General features: G+C 48.7%; 1 non-coding gene across 1 annotated transcript; it reads left to right on the top strand.

Annotated features, from left to right (window-relative positions):
- Nucleotides 1-11690: 11690 nt before the first annotated feature.
- LOC134951811 (U1 spliceosomal RNA) lies at nt 11691-11860 on the top strand. The gene has a single exon (XR_010184482.1). It is a non-coding gene; the product is annotated as a U1 spliceosomal RNA (small nuclear RNA).
- The last annotated feature ends 6810 nt before the right edge of the window (nt 11861-18670 follow it).

Here is an 18670-nt window from a genome sequence, read left to right as displayed (position 1 = left end):
CGCTGAAATGATGGGTTCATCAATGTTTTTCTTTTCAATCTAAGCCCCTGCAGTTTTCTGTAAGCATCTGCTTCGCTATGATGATCAACAAGTCACATGGGCAAACACTCAGGGCTGGAGGCGTAGATCTTAGGACCAGCTGCTACAAGCATGGCAGAGGTGTCACTATCACTGGTGACACCCAGAGAGGTGGCGAAGTAGATTGTAATGCAGTGCGCGCAGATAAGCAGCGCAATGGTAAAAAGGAGGCATGGTCTCATAGGTAGGGGCGTGGCCTGAATCACCATTTTGTTGCTCCGGGTATCCCGGGGGTTGGGGGCTGCACCCGGGGACTAGTGTGTGAGTGGTGCTGGCTCCTGCACAGTGACAGAAACTGGGTGTTGCACGTAATGTCACAGTGAAACACCCATATTCTGTCACTGAAGAAGAGCCGGCACTTTGGTGTCACCCCCCTTGGCGGGTGACACTCGGGTGTGTGCCGCAACCCTGTTGTGATGCCACTGACCCATGGGAAGCTTTACGTGGCTTACCCATGTGTTAGTAGCCCCAAGCATCTTTTGTGTTAGTCCCTGAAGAAAAACTTCAAATATTGTTTACAATTTTGTAATCAATGGGCCTAATTCAGTAAGGATTGCAAATTCTGCTAAGTAACAGAATTTGCAATCCTTTGGTTCGCATGCTGGGGCCACCCATCACAGGGCATGGCCACCCAGCATGCCGCCTCCCTTCTTGACCACGCTGAAATTGCAGTCTCAGTGCAGTTCAGCGTGATCATAAAAAATGGGTTAGCCTCCTGTTGGTGCAGACTGTACGTGTGCGCAGGAAGCCGCCACCATTTTTGTGATCGCAGCGGCTGCATGTGATGTCATGCAGCCGCTCTGACCACGCCTCCTGTTTCTCCGTTGCCGACCCCATTTTGTAGCCCTGCCCCTGCACCGCTCCATCTCCGACTTTGAAATGGATTGTTGCTGACCCCCCCCCCGCATCGATTGACAGTCAGAGGTGATCGCATTATCTGCGGGGTGCCACAGAAAATGCAGGCGCATGCGTATGCTCTTAGCAATTTTTGCAGTTGGATTGCTTATTGCGATTACAATCCAACCTGAATCAGGCTCTATTACCTATCACAATGCACTGCAGGTAGTACAAAATGGGGTTAATATAGGAGAAAAACCCCCAGAGCTGTGCTCCTTAACTGTCCCTGGTGGCTAGTGGAGCAGCTGCCCAGTAATCAGTGTCCACGCCAGTGCGCACACGGCCCGCCCCCTACAGCCACGCTGGATCTCGGTATAGTGTGGGCACAGAAGCCCCTTACCTCCCTTTCATCAGCGGCCTCGTGATCCCGGAGGGCGGTGTGTGTGTGACTGACCTTAGGAAGAAACCGGAGCCTCCGCTGCAGTGACCCAGCAACCAGGGCACGGGAGTATACTGCGCCGCTGGGAGTGATGGAGCTGCAGTAAAGATGTCTATTAGACCTAGCCTGCTGCAGCCCTTGTAGATTCTTATAAAAAAAAGTTCTTCTTTTCTTGTCAAAATTAATAGCTAAGAATAGGCTGCCTGAGGCAGCCCCCTGTTAAGTGGCCTGCTACTGAAGGCACCAACTACAAACTGAGCTCCCTGTTCATGGAAGCGAGGTTATAGAGCAGGGGGCGCTGAGCATCTTGGGAACAGTCAAAAGCTTTGAGCCTGTTGGTGCCTCAGATCAAGATCCTACTCTACACCCCAATGTGAATCCTTGTGGAGTCCAGTGTACCCCACAGAAGAAATGAATGTGTCACACCCATTGGCAGCAACATTAGAATAGCTGCTGATGGGCACAATTGAGAAAGGAAGGGGGGAAAACATTTGAATCCAGCACATATATGTAATTTGAATATGTAATTTGTACCTTCCTACTTTAAAATGTAATGGATGAACCTCACCCTGTGAGAACTATCTTTATGATCAAGAGATCTCATATGCAAGATAAGTATGTGTTGGCAGAGGCGCTCACTGGGCAGAGATGCTGATCGCATCTCTGGCATGTGCCGGTGCACTGCGGCACCAGCACACACACACACTTCAGACCTGATCTCCTGTTGTGTGAATATGCACAGCAGAGATCAGGTCTGAATTAGGCCCTATATACAGCTGTCAGTAAGGCAGGGATCTGCTGCTGCCAGTGAGGCAGGGATCTGCTGCTGCCAGTGAGGCAGGGATCTGCTGCTGTCAGTGAAGCAGTGATCTGCTGCTGTCAGTGAGGCAGTGATCTGCTGCTGTCAGTAAGGCAGGTATGTGCTGCTGTCAATGAGGCAGGGATGTGCTGCTGTCAGCAAGGCAGTGATCTGCTGCCCACTATCTCCCTATCACCCCTGCCTGAGTCGCACACTTTCCCCGTCACCCCTGCCCCAGTTACCCACTATCTCCCAGTCACCGCTGCCTCAGTTAACCACTATACCTGCGACCCCTGCCTCAGTCACCCACTATACCAGTCACCCCTGCCTCAGTCAACCACTATCTCCATATCACCCCTACCTCAGTCACCCACTATCCCTGTCACCCCTGCCTCAGTCACCCACTGTCACCCTATCACCCCTGCCTCAGTCACCCACTATCCCTGTCACCCCTGCCTCAGTCTCCTACTGTCCCTGTCACCCCTGCCACAGTCATCCACTATATCCCTATCACCCCTGCCTTAGTCACTGACTATCTCCCAGTCACCCCGGCCTCAGTCACCCACTATCTCCCACTCATACATGCTTCAGTCACCCACTATCTCCCAGTCATCCCTGCCTCAGTCACCTACTGACACCAGTGCAGACATTTCTGCTGCGGCCTCTCCACTCTCCAGCGTGAACGTTTTGACGACTGAGGAAATCCGCTTCCCAGTTGAGGACTCCGGGAATGAACACTGCCGATATTGCTGGCAGATGACGTTCTACCCAACTGAGGATTTTTGATACTTCCAGCTTTGCTATGCAATTTCGAGTGCCGCCTTGATGATTTGTGTACACTACCGTGGTGGCGTTGTCCGATTGTACTTGAACAGGCCTGTTCTGTACTAGAGGCAGGGCCAGTGTCAATTAATTGAACACTGCCTGCAATTCCAGAATGTTTATCGGGAGGAGAGATTCCTCCCTGGTCCACCGATGGTGAAGGGTCGTCATCACGGCCATGACCTTGGTGAATTTCCGAGGTGCCGTGGCCAAACCAGAAGGCAGGACCTGAAATCCAAAAACTAACCAGGCACAACACTGCTTAGCTTCCAACATCAGATGAGATTGGACATATCCAGTGTGATGCGGCTGTAGATGATTTTTGCTGTTTCTAACTTCTACTTCTAACTACTGGTACATCAATGAATAAGTTTCAAAATAGAATGCATCAAGAGAACGGTGTTGGTAGTATAAAACTACCTACAGCACCTGGTATTCCCAGGTGGTCTCACATCCAAGAACAAACCAGGCCTAAAATCAGGTGATATTGGGCATATACAGTGTGGTGTGGCTGTAGATGAGCTTAGTGGTTTCTGTTAGAGTTCTTCTACTTCTAACTACTAGTACATAAATGAGTAAGCGGACGATTTATTAAACCTGGTGAAATGCTAATTTGCATGGTGATAAAGTACCAGCCAATCAGCTCCTAATTGCCATGTCACAGGCTGGGTTTGAAAAATGACAGTTAGGAGCTGACTGGCTGGTACTTTATCACCTTGCACTTTATCAGTTCACCAGGCTTAATAGATCTGCCCCAATGTTTCAAAATGGAATGCATCAAGAGAACGGTGTTGGTATTGTAAAAATACACACAGCTCCTGGTATTTCCTGGTGGTCTCCCATCCAAGTACTAAAACCAGGACCAACACTGCTCAGCTTCCATGATCAGGAGAGATTGGGCAAATCCAGTGTGCTGTGGCTGTAGATGAGCTGGTGGTTTTTATTACAGCTCTTCTACTTCTAACTTCTGGTACATAAAAGAATACATGTAAAAATTAAATGTACCAAGAAAATGGTGTTGGTAGTTTAAAAACACCTAAAGAATCTGATACTACCAAGCAGTCTCCCATCCATGTATTAACAAAGTCCAATACTGCTTTGCTTCAAAAATCAAATGAGATTGGGCATATCCAGTGTGGTGTGGCTTTAGATAAGCTTTGTGGTTTCTGTTAGAGCTCTTCTACTTCTAACTACTGGTACATTAATGAATATGTATAAGGTTGTAGTTTATCCAATATGCCTTTACTACTACCTTACCTTTCAACCCCCCCTCCCTCCCCTCTTCTCCTTATAGCTTCCTTAGTTCTCTCCTCCTCATGTGTGCGTTATTTGTTTTCTCATACGTCCTAGATGATGCTGGGGTCACATTAAGAACCATGGGGTATAGACGGGATCTGCAGGAGACATGGGCACTTTAAGACTTTCAAAGGGTGTGAACTGTCTCCTCCCTCTATGCCCCTCCTCCAGACTCCAGTTTTAGTATTGTGCGCAGTGATACTGGATGCACTACAGGGGAGCTCTACTGAGTTTCTCTGAAAAGACTTGTTAGTTTTTTTTTTATTTTCAGGGAGGCTGCTGGCAACAGTCTCCCTGCTTCGTGGGACTTAGGGGAGAGAAGTATGACCAACTTCTAGTGAGTTCAATGGCTCTGCTTCAGGCTGACAGGACACCATTAGCTCCTGAGGGTGCTGATCGCTGGGTACGCCTAGATGCACACTCCCGCAGCCTGCCGTCACCCCCTTACAGAGCCAGAAGACAGGTGAGTAGCAGAAGTACAGAAGACTTCTTCTCCAGTGATGGCATTCTGAGGTACCGAGCAGCGAGCGGAACGCTGCGCGCCATGCTCCCACACAAACACAGGCACTGCAGGGTGCAGGGCACAGGGGGGGGGCACCCTGGGCAGCATAAATTCCTCACAAAAGGCTGGAAAAAGTGGACATTAGTGCCTGGGCACTGTCCTTACCCCGCTAGCGTAATTAATTATTTCTGAGCGGGACAGATACGCGCCATTACAGTAGCGGGGCTTCTTCCTCACCTCACCAGAACATCTTTAGAGCATTACAAGTCTATCACTATAGAGTTTATTATTTCCCAGACTGTGTACTTTTGGCGCTGGATTGTGAGCTGAAAAATCCTGTGTCCCTCTGACAGATTTACTGACGGTCTGTCCCCCATAAGCCGATGTGTCTGTGGGTACTTGGTACATGTGTGTCAACATGTCGATGGCTGAATGTTTTTCCCAAGAGGAAACTATATTAGGAATGCAGACATATGATGGTGGCCCTGTTGGCACCACCAATAACTGACTGGGTAAAAGTTTCAGTAATATCAGAGTAAGGTTGGATAAATCTGTGTCCCAGACACAGACGTAGAGAATAGATGTGATGTTCATGGCTATGTTTCTTTTCCCTCAGGCCCCGCGGGGTCGCAAAAATGTTATTTTGCCCAGTTACTACACACTGATACTGACACGGATACTGATTCCTATGTCGACCATAATGTTTCCTGATTAGATCCAATATTGGCAAGGAGCATTCAGTACATGATTGTGGATATTAGGGACATATTAAAATCACTGAAGACCCTGCTGTTCCTGACAAAGGGGTCTATATGTATGTGTATATATAGATATATAATGAAAGCTGATGTAACGTTCCTCCATCTCTGTTTGAGAAAGTCTGGGCCAGCTCGACAAGATGGTTTCAAATCCCCAAAAGGATTCTGGTTGTTTATTCATTTCCCGCCGCGGACAGAATAAAGTGGGAGTCACCCCCTGTTCTGCACGGGGCCCTGTCACAAATCCAGCGGATCGTATGCAGGAAGCTACATTATTTCTAGTTATGTAACCAAGGGTACATTACTTAGACCTGCCATTACATGTGCATGGGTGAGTAGTAGTATTCAAGAATTGGTCGAATACCTTGTCATCCGATAAAGATACCTTGGAGAGATGGGATACTCCTTACGTTGTATCATATCAAGGACACTGCAGCATACTTACGTGAGATTGCAAGGGATATAGGACTCTTGAGTTCACGGGCCAATTTCATGGCAGTCTCGGATAGGAGGGCATTGTGGATTCACCAAGAGAATGCTGATGCTGACTCCAAGAAGAAAGGGAGTCTCTTCCCTATGAAGGTGAAGCGTTGTTTGGTGACTGCCTAGTTAATTTGATCTCGGCAGCTCCCGCAGGTAAGTCAACCTTCTTGCCCTATGTTCCCTCCCAACGGATGAAGACGCATCATTATCTGATGCAGTCATTTCGGCCCAATAGATATGCAAGAAGTTAAGATTCCCCTTTCTTTGCAGGTAGAGGAAGGAGAAGAGGGAAGAGGTCTGCATCCTCTTCAAGATCGCAGGAGCAGAGATCATCCTCTGCTTCTGCCAAATCCACCGCATGACGCTGGGGCTCTCTTGCAGGAGCCCGCACCAGTGGGGGCACGTCTAAAACTCTTCAGTCAGTTCTGGATTCATTCGGACATGGACTCGTGTGTTTTACAAATAGTGTCCCAAGGGTACAAACTGGGGTTTCAAGACGTTCCCCCTCACCGATTGTTCAAATCGGCTTTAGTCAGCAGGGAGAAGGTTTTTATTCAAGCCTCTTCGTGGTCCCTAAGCCGGACAGCTCAGTCAGACCAATCTGAAATCTGAAATCCCTCAATTTCTACCTAAGGAAATTAAATTTCAAGATGGAATCTCTCAGTGCAGTGATCTCCAGTCCAGAGGAAGGAGATTTCATGGTTTTGGTAGACATAAAGGATGCCTACTTACATGTTCCCATTTAGCCTCTGCATCAAGCTACCTGAGGTTTGCAATTCAGTATTGTCATTACCAATTTCAGACATTGCCGTTTGGTCTGTCCACGGCTCCGAGGATTTTCACCAGGGTGATCGCAAGCAAGGAGTAACAATTATCCCGTACTTGGATGATCTTTTGATAAAGGCGAAATCCAGGGACCAGTTAGTGCAAAACATTGCACTCTCCCTGACAGTTCTTCAACAACATAGTTGGCTCCTAAACTTGCCAAAATCGCAGTTGGTCCCAATGACGCGGTTGTTGTTTTTGGGAGTGATACTGGACACAGAAGAGGTTTTCTTCCAGTGGAAAGGCTCTGGAGATCCAGAGTCTGGTCAAACAAATTCTGAAACCAGCAAGAGTGTTAATCCATCAATGCATTTGGTTGCTGGGTAAGATGGTTGCGGCCTACGAGCCCATTCAGTTTGGCTGGTTCCATGCCAGAGTTTTTCAGTTGGACCTGTTGGACAAGTGGTCCGGATCCCACCTACACACGCACCGGAGGATAATCCTGTCTTCCAAGACCAGAATCTCACTCCATTGGTGGCTGCACAGTTCTCACCTCCTAGAGGGGCGAAGGTTCGGGATTCAGGACTGGATCCTAGGGACCATGGATGCAACCCTCCGATGCTGGGGAGCAGTCACACAGGGGGAAAACGTCCAAGGAAGATGGTCAAGTCGGGAAAGTTGTCTCCACATAAATGTTCTGGAGTTAAGGGCCATTTAATAACTGCAGACACAGTACGCACTGGGACGGGTGCCCAGCATCCTCTACAGACTAAGAGAAAAGGATTTACCGGTAGGTATTAAAATCCTATTTTCTCTAACGTCCTAGAGGATGCTGGGGACTCTGTAAGGACCATGGGGATAGACGGCTCCGCAGGAGACATGGGCACTTTAAGAAAGACTTTAGTTCTGGGTGTGCACTGGCTCCTCCCTCTATGCCCCTCCTCCATACCTCAGTTTGATACTGTGCCCAGTGGAGACTGGGTGCTTTTCAGGAGCTCTCCTGAGCTTTCTGACAAAGTATTTTGTTAGGTTTTTAATTTTCAGGGAGCACTGCTGGCAACAGACTCCCTGCATCGAGGGACTGAGGGGAGAGAAGCAGCCCTACTCTCCGAGTTGCAAGGTCCTGCTTCTTAAGCTACTGGACACCATTAGCTCCAAAGGGATTAGCTCCAAAGGGATTGGTACGCAGGATCTCACCCTCGCCGTCCGTCCCAGAGCCGCGCCGCCGTCCCCCTCGCAGAGCCGGAAGATAGAAGCCGGGTGAGTATGAGAAGAAAAGAAGACTTCAGAGGCGGCAGAGGACTTCATGATCTTCATTGAGGTAACGCACAGCACTGCAGCTGTGCACCATTGCTCCCATACACCTCACATACTCCGGTCACTGTAAGGGTGCAGGGCGCAGGGGGGGCGCCCTGGGCTGCAATATAAACCTGTTTTTTGCAGAAATATAACATATATACAGCTGGGCACTGTATATATGTATGAGCCCCCGCCAATTGTACAGTTTAAGCGGGACAGAAGCCCGCCGCCGAGGGGGCGGGGCTTCTCCCTCAGCACTCACCAGCGCCATTTTTTCTCCACAGCACCGCTGAGAGGAAGCTCCCCGGACTCTCCCCTGCTTATACCACGGTAGACAAGAGGGTTGAAAAGAGAGGGGGGGGGGCACATAATTTGGCGCAAATTACATACAGCAGCGCTACTGTGCAAACATTAAGTTACTGTGCTATTCCTGGGTTATATAGCGCTGGGGTATGTGCTGGCATACTCTCTCTCTGTCTCTCCAAAGGGCAGAGCCAGCCATAGGCATAGGCAAACTAGGCAATTGCCTAGGGCATTTGATATGCCTAGGGGCATCAGCAACTTCTGCTGATTAAAATGATATGCGGCATGCCTATATTCTGTGTGTAGCATTTCATATGCAGATACAGCCACAGTCTCACACAGTATATAGGCGTGCTGCATATCATTTTAATCAGCAGAAGCTGCGTGTGCATCCTAACAACATAGCAATGCAAATAAGATGCATTTTAATAAAAAAAAGGTGCCCCAACGTTAGCATTGAGGCAAGATTTATGAGGACACATCTGTATCCAAGCAGAGGCAGAGGTCACAGTGTTAGTGGCAGTGTGAGTGCTGTGTGCATGTGAGTGGGTTGATTGTGCAGTAGTGTTCGGAATATGAGTAAGGAGCATTATGTGTGTCGTGTAAAAATGCATTAATAATGTGCAACATATGTGTAAGGGGCACTATGTGTGTCATTATGTGTATAAGGGCATTAATAATGTGCGGCATATGTGTAAGGGACATTGGTGGTCATTCCGAGTTGTTCGCTCGGTAATTTTCTTCGCATCGCAGCGATTTTCCGCTAATTGCGCATGCGCAATGTTCGCTCTGCGACTGCGCAAAGTAAATTTGCTATGCAGTTAGGTATTTTACTCATGGCATTACGAGGTTTTTTCTTTGTTCTGCTGATCGTAGTGTGATTGACAGGAAGTGGGTGTTTCTGGGCGGAAACTGGCCGTTTTATGGGTGTGTGTGAAAAAACGCTGCCGTTTTCTGGGTAAAACGCGGGTGTGTCTGAAGAAACGGGGGAGTGTCTGGGCGAACGCTGGGTGTGTTTGTGACGTCAAACCAGGAACGAAACTGACTGAACTGATCACAGTTGTCGAGTAAGTCTGGAGCTACTCAGAAACTGCTAAGAAGTGTCTATTCGCAATTCTGCTAATCTTTCGTTCGCAATTTTGATAAGCTAAGATTCACTCCCAGTAGGCGGCGGCTTAACGTGTGCAATGCTGCTAAAAGCAGCTTGCGAGCTAACAACTCGGAATGAGGGCCATTATGTGTAAAAGGGCATTAATAAAGGTTGTCATAATGTGTAAGACGCATTATGTTTATAAGGACATTAATGATGTGTCTCATATGTGTAAGGGGCATTACTGTGTGGAATTATGTGTATAAATGCATTACTAATGTGTGGCATTATGTGTATAAGGTGCTCTAATATGTAGCGTTGTGTATAGAAAGGGCATTTACTGTGTCGTCTAATGTGAATAAAGAGCAATAGGGTGTGGTGTAATGTAAATAAGGAGCAATTCAGTGTGATGTAATGTGAATAAGGAGCACTACTGTGAGAAGTAACGTTTATAAGGTAAAGTGATACTACTGTGGGATGTAATGTGAATTATGGACACTATCGCGTGATCAAATGTGAATAAAATTGCAGTACTGTGTGGCGGAATTTTAATTGGGGGTACTATTGTGTGGACATGCCCATTGCCAGCAAAAACACACCCCTTTTTGGACTGTGCGCCAAATGTGCGAACTGTTCCTGTTTAAAATATAGGGGGTACAAACACCAAAATAAGTACTGTTATGGGTGAGGGTTGATGGTGCTGGGAAAGAGGTGCAAGGTCAGAGGCGGAACCAGCGGTGGTGCTAGGGGGCACCAGGCAAAATCTTGCCTAGGGCATCATATTGGTTAGGGCCAGCTCTGCCAAAGGGCCTTGTGGGGGAAATGTCTTCAGTAAAAGCATTCCCTGTGTGTGTGGTGTGTCGGTACGCGTGTGTCGACATGTCTGAGGAAGAAGGCTATATTAGAGAGGAGCGGGAGCAAATTAATGTGGTGTCTCCGCCGACACCTGATTGGATGGATATGTGGAATGTTTTAAATGCTAGTGTAAACTCATTGCACAAAAGATTAGACAAGGCTGAAGCTTTGGGACAGTCAGGGTCTCAACCCATGCCTGATCCTATGTCGTAGGGACTGTCAGGGTCTCATAAGTGCCCACTATCCAGATTGTTGACACAGATACCGACACGGATTCTGACTCCAGTGTCGATTACGATGATGCAAAGTTACAGCCAAAATTGGCAAAATACATTTGATATATGATTATGGCAATAAAAGATGTTTTGCACATCACAGAGGAGCCCCCTATCCCTGACAAGAGGGTACATATGTACAAGGGAAAGAAGCCTGAGGTAACCTTTCCCCCCTCACACGAGCTGAACGAGTTATGTGAAAAAGCTTGGGAATCTCCTGCAGATTTCCAAAAGGATTCTTATGGCGTATCCTTTCCCATCAACGGATAGGTTACGATGGGAATCCTCCCCTTGGGTGGACAAAGCATTAACACGCTTATCCAAGAAGTTAGCCCTCCCGTCCCAGGATACGGCTACCCTCAAAGAGTCTGCTGACCGCAAACAGGAGATTACCCTGAAGTCCATTTATACACATTCAGGTACCTTACTCAGACCGGCAATTGCGTCGGCCTGGGTGTGTATGTGTAGTGCTGTAGCGGCATGGACGGATACCCTAGATAAGGATACTATTTTATTGCCCCTGAGGCATATAAGAGATGCTGTCCTATATATGTGTGTATGCAAACTACAGGTGGTGCTGCATGGCTCACACCCTTTTACTTGTCTTGTAGAGCAACTCTGGAGCTGTTACTGGGTCCAGCTGCTGCAAGAAATCAGCTTGAATGCTTCAGGGGCTGGGGCATGGCCAACATGAGCCCCACACTGATGGGGGTGTATAAAGCGATCTAGGGGTCATCCAAGCGCAACCCCACAAAGGCCGCCATGCCCTGCGTGACCATTTTCTCTTTTCATATGCAGACGAGGGTTGCAGCCAACTATACCCATTGCTTGGATGACATCACCATATGCGAATCCATCTGCTGCAGGCCTTCCCCCAGGAATGCTTGCACTAGTTGTTGCATTTGGTTTGTTGTTTGGGGGGTGCTTCAGTATTAGGCAGCCTTCTGCCCTCACACATTCATCTGAAAATGTGTTCTCCCTGCAGTTGTTGTCCCCAGATGAGAGTTCCCTTGTGCTGCCTCAGTTGAATCTCCTTTACTTGACGGAGGTGTGCCTGAGCAGCGGCCCTCCCCAGCCCTATCTCAAATCATACTTATTTTGCTTAGGTGATACCATGGTCATGAAGATTGTTTTCCCAGGGTGAGGTTCATTCATTGCATTCTGGGTATGCTGACCTCTGTGATTTCCCCAAATGTGGGAATCTCGACTGCATAATTTGTGGTGGGGGGGGGGGGGGACTGCATTTGTGCTTTCCCCTGGTTGGCTCTGGTATAATTTAGATCTCATTGTCTCAGGTCTCTCTCCAGCCTAGTTTGCTGTCTGTTTCCACTTCTCTTTTCTTGAGCCCCTCCCTTCTATGCCCTTGCGCACTATCCTGACTTCTCCCGTCTGCTTACTTTGTGCCTTCCAACGCACAATGCGAACTACAGGTGGTGTTGCAGGGCCCACACCCTTTTATTTGCCTTACAGAGCAGCTCTGGAGCTGTTACAGTGCCCAGCTGCTGCAAGAAATCAGCTTGAATGCTTCAGGGGCTGGGGCATGGCCAACATGAGCCCCACACCAAAGGAGGGTGGGGGGTGTTCAATGCGAACTAGGGGTCATCCAAGCGCCCCTTATCTCTTTTCATATGCAGATGAGGGTTCCAGCCAACTTTGGCCCACTGCTTGGATGACATCACCGTATGCAAATCCGTCTGCTGCAGACCTTTCCCCAGGAATGCTTGTACTAGTTGTTGCATATGGTTTGATGTTTGAGGGTGCTTCAGTATTAGGCAGCCTTCCGCCCTCTCATTTTCATCTGAAAAGATGTGGTCTCCCTGCAGTTGTTGTCCCCAGACAAGAGTTCCCTTGTGCTTCCTCAGTTGAATCTCCTTAACTTGACGGGGGTGTGCTCGAGCAGCCGCCCTCCACAGCCCTATCCCAACACATGCTTTTCTTGCGTATGAGATCTCTTGATCATGAAGATAGTTCTCACAGGGTGAGGTTCATCCATTACATTTTAAAGTAGGAAGGTACAAATTACATATTCAAATTACATGTATGTGCTGGATTCAAATGTTTTCCCCCCTTCCTTTCTCAATTGTGCCCATCAGCAGCTATTCTAATGTTGCTGCCAATGGGTGTGACACATTCATTTCTTCTGTGGGGTACACTGGACTCCACAAGGATTCACATTGGGGTGTAGAGTAGGATCTTGATCTGAGGCACCAACAGGCTCAAAGCTTTTGACTGTTCCCAAGATGCTCAGCGCCCCCTGCTCTATAACCTCGCTTCCATGAACAGGGAGCTCAGTTTGTAGTTGGTGCCTTCAGTAGCAGGCCACTTAACAGGGGGCTGCCTCAGGCAGCCTATTCTTAGCTATTAATTTTGACAAGAAAAGAAGAACTTTTTTTTATAAGAATCTACAAGGGCTGCAGCAGGTTAGGTCTAATAGACATCTTTACTGCAGCTCCATCACTCCCAGCGGCGCAGTATACTCCCGTGCCCTGGTTGCTGGGTCACTGCAGCGGAGGCTCCGGTTTCTTCCTAAGGTCAGTCACACACACACCGCCCTCCGGGATCACGAGGCCGCTGATGAAAGGGAGGTAAGGGACTTCTGTGCCCACACTATACCGTGATCCAGCGTGGCTGTAGGGGGTGGGCCATGTGCGCACTGGCGTGGACACATTACTGGGCAGCCGCTCCTCTAGCCACCAGGGACAGTTAAGGAGCACAGCTCTGGGGGGGTTTTCTCTTATATTAACCCCATTTTGTACTACCCGCAGTGCATTGTGATAGGTAATAGAGCCTGATTCAGGTTGGATTGCAATCGCAATAAGCAATCCAACTGCAAAAATTGCTAAGAGCATACGCATGCGCCTGCATTTTCTGCGGCACCCCGCAGATAATGCGATCGCTTCTGACTGTCAATCGGTGCTGGGGGGGGGGGGTCAGCAACAATCCATTTCCAAGTCAGAGATGGAGTGGTGCATGGGCAGGGCTACAAAATGGGGTCGGCAACGGAGAAACAGGAGGCGTGGTCAGAGCTGCTGCATGACATCACATGCAGCAGCTGCGATCACAAAAATGGTGGAGGCTTCCTGCGCACACATACAGTCTGCACCAACAGGAGGCTAACCCATTTTTTATGATCACGCTGAACTGCACTGAGACTGCAATTTCAGCGTGGTCAAGAAGGGAGGCGGCATGCTGGGTGGCCCCAGCATGCGAACCAAAGGATTGCAAATTCTGTTACTTAGCAGAATTTGCAATCCTTACTGAATTAGGCCCATTGATTACAAAATGTATTTGTAAATATTTGAAGTTTTTCTTCAGGGACTAACACAAAAGATGCTTGGTGCTACTAACACATGTGTAAGCCACATAAAGCTTCCCATGGGTCAGTGGCATCACAACGGGGTTGCTGCCCACACCCGAGTGTCACCCGCCAAGGGGGGTGACACCAAAGTGCCGGCTCCTCTTCAGTGACAGAATATGGGTGTTTCACTGTAACATTACGTGCAACACCCAGTTTCTGTCACTGTGCAGGAGCCAGCACCACTCACACACTAGTCCCCGGGTGCAGCACTCAACCCCCGGGATACCCGGAGCAACAAAATGGAGATTCAGGAAAACAGGCCACACCCCTACCTATGAGACCATGCCTCCTTTTTACCATTGCGCTGCTTATCTGCGCGCACTGCATTACAATCTCCCTCGCTGCCTCTCTGGGTGTCACCAATGATAGTGACACCTTTGCCATGCTTGTAGCAGCTGGTCCTAAGATCTACACCTCCAGCCCTGAGTGTTTGCCCTTGTGACTTGTTGATCATCATAGCGAAGCAGATTCTTACAGAAAACTGCAGGGGCTTAGATTGAAAAGAAAAACATTGACGAACCCATCATTTCAGCAACAGGGTCTGCCACACGGCTGACTGAAATGACTGGTTGGTTTGGGCCCCCACCAAAAAAGAAGCAATCAATCTCTCCTTGCACAAACTGGCTCTACAGAGGCAAGATGTCCACCTCATCATCCTCCGATTCCTCACCCCTTTCACTGTGTACATCGCCCCCCTCACATATTATTAATTCGTCCCCACTGGAATCCACCATCTCAGATCCCTGTGTACTTTCTGGAGGCAATTGCTGGTAAATGTCTCCACGGAGGAATAGATTATAATTCATTTTGATGATCATCATCTTCTCCACATTTTCTGGAAGTAACCTCGTACGCCGATTGCTGACAAGGTGAGCGGCTGCACTAAACACTCTTTTGGAGTACACACTGGAGGGAGGGCAACTTAGGTAGAATAAAGCCAGTTTGTGCAAGGGCCTCCAAATTGCCTCTTTTTCCTGCCAGTATACATACGGACTGTCTGACGTGCCTACCTGGATGCGGTCACTCATATAATCCTCCACCATTCTTTCAAAGGTGACAGAATCATATGTAGTGACAGTAGACGACATGTCAGTAATCGTTGCCAGGTCCTTCAGTCCGGACCAGATGTCAGCCCTCACTCCAAACTGCCCTGCATCACCGCCAGCGGGTGGGCTCGGAATTCTTAGCCTTTTCCTTGCACCCCCAGTTGCGGGAGAATGTGAAGGAGGAGCTGTTGACGGGTCACGTTCCGCTTGACTTGACAATTTTCTCACCAGCAGGTCTTTGAACCTCTGCAGACTTGTGTCTGCCGGAAAGAGAGATACAATGTAGGTTTTAAATCTAGGATCGAGCACGGTGGCCAAAATGTATTGCTCTGATTTCAACAGATTGAATCCTGGTTAAGCGAATTAAGGGCTCCATCCACAAGTCCCACATGCCTAGTGGAATCGCTCTGTTTTAGCTCCTCCTTCAATGTCTCCAGCTTCTTCTGCAAAAGCCTGATGAGGGGAATGACCTGACTCAGGCTGGCAGTGTCTGAACTGACTTCACGTGTGGCAAGTTCAAAGGGTTGCAGAACCTTACACAACGTTGAAATCATTCTCCACTGCGCTTGAGTCAGGTGCATTCCCCCTCCTTTGTCTATATCGTGGGTAGATGTATAGGCTTGACTGGCCTTTTGCTGCTCCTCCATCCTCTGAAGCATATAGAGGGTTGAATTCCACCTCGTTACCACCTCTTGCTTCAGAGGATGGCAGGGCAGGTGCAGGAATGTTTGGTGGTGCTCCAGTCTTCGGCACGCGGTGGCTGAATGCAGAAAGTGGCCCGCAATTCTTCGGGCCACCGACAGCATCTCTTGCACGCCCCTGTCGTTTTTTTAAATAATTCTGCACCACCAAATTCAATGTATGTGCAAAACATGGGACGTGCTGGAATTTGCCCAGATGTAATGCACGCACAATATTGGTGGCATTGTCCGATGTCACAAATCCCCAGGAGAGTCCAATTGGGGTAAGCCATTCTGCGATGATGTTCCTCAGTTTCCGTAAGAGGTTGTCAGCTGTGTGCCTCTTATGGAAAGCGGTGATCCAAAGCGTAGTCTGCCTAGGAACGAGTTGGCATTTGCGAGATGCTGCTACTGGTGCCGCCGCTGCTGTTCTTGCTGCGGCAGGCAATACATCTACCCAGTGGACTGTCACAGTCATATAGTCCTGAGTCTGCCCTGCTCCACTTAACCACGGACATGTGGACTAGTGGACCTTGGGTACAACTGCATTTTTTAGGACACTGTTGACTCTCTTTTTCTGAGGTCTGTGTACATTTTCGGTATCGCCTGCCTAGAGAAATGGAACCTAGATGGCATTTGGTACCGGGGACACAGTACCTCAATCAAGTCTCTAGTTGCCTCTGAATTAACGATGGATACCGGAACCACGTTTCTCACCACCCAGGCTGACAAGACCTGAGTTATCCGCTTTGCAGCAGGATGACTGCTGTGATATTTCATCTTCCTCGCAAAGGACTGTTGGACAGTCAATTGCCTACTGGAAGTAGTACAAGTGGTCTTCCGACTTCCCCTCTGGGATGACGATCGACTCCCAGCAGCAACAACAGCAGCGCCAGCAGCAGTAGGCGTTACACTCAAGGATGCATCGGAGGAATCCCAGGCAGGAGAGGACTCGTCAGACTTGCCAGTGACATGGCCTGCAGGACTATTGGCTTTCCTGTCTAAGGAGGAAATTGACACTGAGGGAGTTGGTGGTGTGGTTTGCAGGAGCTTGGTTACAAGAGGAAGGGATTTAGTGGTCAGTGGACTGCTTCCGCTGTCATCCAAAGTTTTTGAACTTGTCACTGACTTATGATGAATGCGCTGCAGGTGTCGTATAAGGGAGGATGTTCCGAGGTGGTTAACGTCCTTATCCCTACTTATTACAGCTTGACAAAGGCAACACACGGCTTGACACCTGTTGTCCGCATTTGTGTACAGGATGCATACCTTCATGTCCCCATTTATCCACCTCATCAGGCGTACCTCAGATTTGCGGTACAGGACTGTCATTGCCAATTTCAGACGTTGCTGTTTGGTCTCTCCACGACCCAGAGAATTTTCACCAAGGTAATGGCGGAAATGATGGTTCTCCTGCGTAAGCAAGGTGTCACAATTATCCCGTACTTGAGCGATCTCATAAAAGCGAGATCAAGAGAGCAGTTGCTGAACAGCGTATCACTTTCACTGAAAGTGTTACAGCAACACAGCTGGATTTTCAATATCCCAAAGTCGCAGTTGGTTTCTACGACTCGTCTGTCTTTCTTGGGCATGATTCTGGACACAGACCAGAAGAGAGTTTATCTCCCGATAGGAAAGGCCCAGGAACTCATGACTCTTGTCAGGAACCTATTGAAACCAAAACTTGTGTCAGTGCATCACTGTACTCGAGTCCTGGGAAAGATGGTGGCATCATACGAAGCCATTCCATTCGGCAGGTTCCATGCGAGGACTTTCCAATGGGACCTACTGGACAAGTGGTCTGGGTCACATTTACAGATGCATTGGTTGATCACCCTGTCCCCCAGGGTCAGGGTATCACTCCTGTGGTGGCTGCAGAGTGCTCACCTTCTCGAGTGACGCAGATTCGGCATTCAGGACTGGATCCTGGTGACCACAGAGGCAAGCCTCCAAGGTTGGGGAGCAGTCACACAGGGAAGAAATATCCAAGGTCTTTGGTCAAGTCAAGAGACTTGTCTTCACATCAACATCCTGAAACTAGGGGCCATATACAATGCCCTACGTCAAGCGGAGACCTTACTTCGCGACCAACCGGTTCTGATCCAGTCAGACAACGTCACCACAGTGGCTCATGTAAACCGCCAAGGCGGCACAAGGAGCAGAGTGGCGATGGCACAAGCCACCAGAATTCTTCGCTGGGTGGAGAATCACGCAAGCGCACTGTCAGCAGTGTTCATTCTGGGAGTGGACAACTGGGAAGCAGACTTCCTCAGCAGACACGACCTACATCCGGGAGAGTGGGGACTTCATCAGGAAGTCTTTGCACAGATTACAAGTCGGTAGGAACTGCCACAGATAGACATGATGGCGTCCCGGCTCAACAAAAAGCTACAGAGGTATTGCGCAAGGTCAAGAGACCCTCAGGCAGTAGCTGTAGACACCCTAGTGACACTGTGGGTGTTCCGGCCGGTCTATGTATTTCCTCCTCTTCCTCTCATACCCAAGGTGTTCAGGATAATAAGACAAAGAAAAGTGAGAACAATCCTCATTGTTCCAGATTGGCCACGGAGGACCTGGTATCCGGATCTGCAGGAAATGCTCACAGAAGATCCGTGGCCTCTTCCTCTAAGACAGGACCTGTTGCATCAGGGGCCCTGTCTGTTCCAAGACTTACCGCGGCTGCGTTTGACGGCATGGCGGTTGAATGCCGGATCCTAGCAGTGAAAGGCATTCCGGTTGAGGTCATCCCTACGCTGATAAAGGCTAGGAAGGATGTAACGTCAAAACATTACACCGTATATGGCGAAATTATGTTTCTTGGTGTGAGGCCAGGAATGCTCCTACGGAAGATATCCATCTGGGCCGTTTCCTTCACTTCCTACAAACTGGAGTGAATTTGGGCCTAAAATTAGGCTCTATTAAGGTCCAGATTTCGGCCTTATCCATTTTCTTTCAAAAAGAATTGGTTTCTCTTCCAGAAGTTCA

This window comes from Pseudophryne corroboree, chromosome 8, assembly GCF_028390025.1.
Source record: "Pseudophryne corroboree isolate aPseCor3 chromosome 8, aPseCor3.hap2, whole genome shotgun sequence".
In the NCBI taxonomy this organism is placed as follows: Eukaryota; Metazoa; Chordata; class Amphibia; order Anura; family Myobatrachidae; genus Pseudophryne; species Pseudophryne corroboree.
Note: the sequence above shows the minus strand (reverse complement) of the source record. Positions and strands in the feature narration are given on the sequence as shown.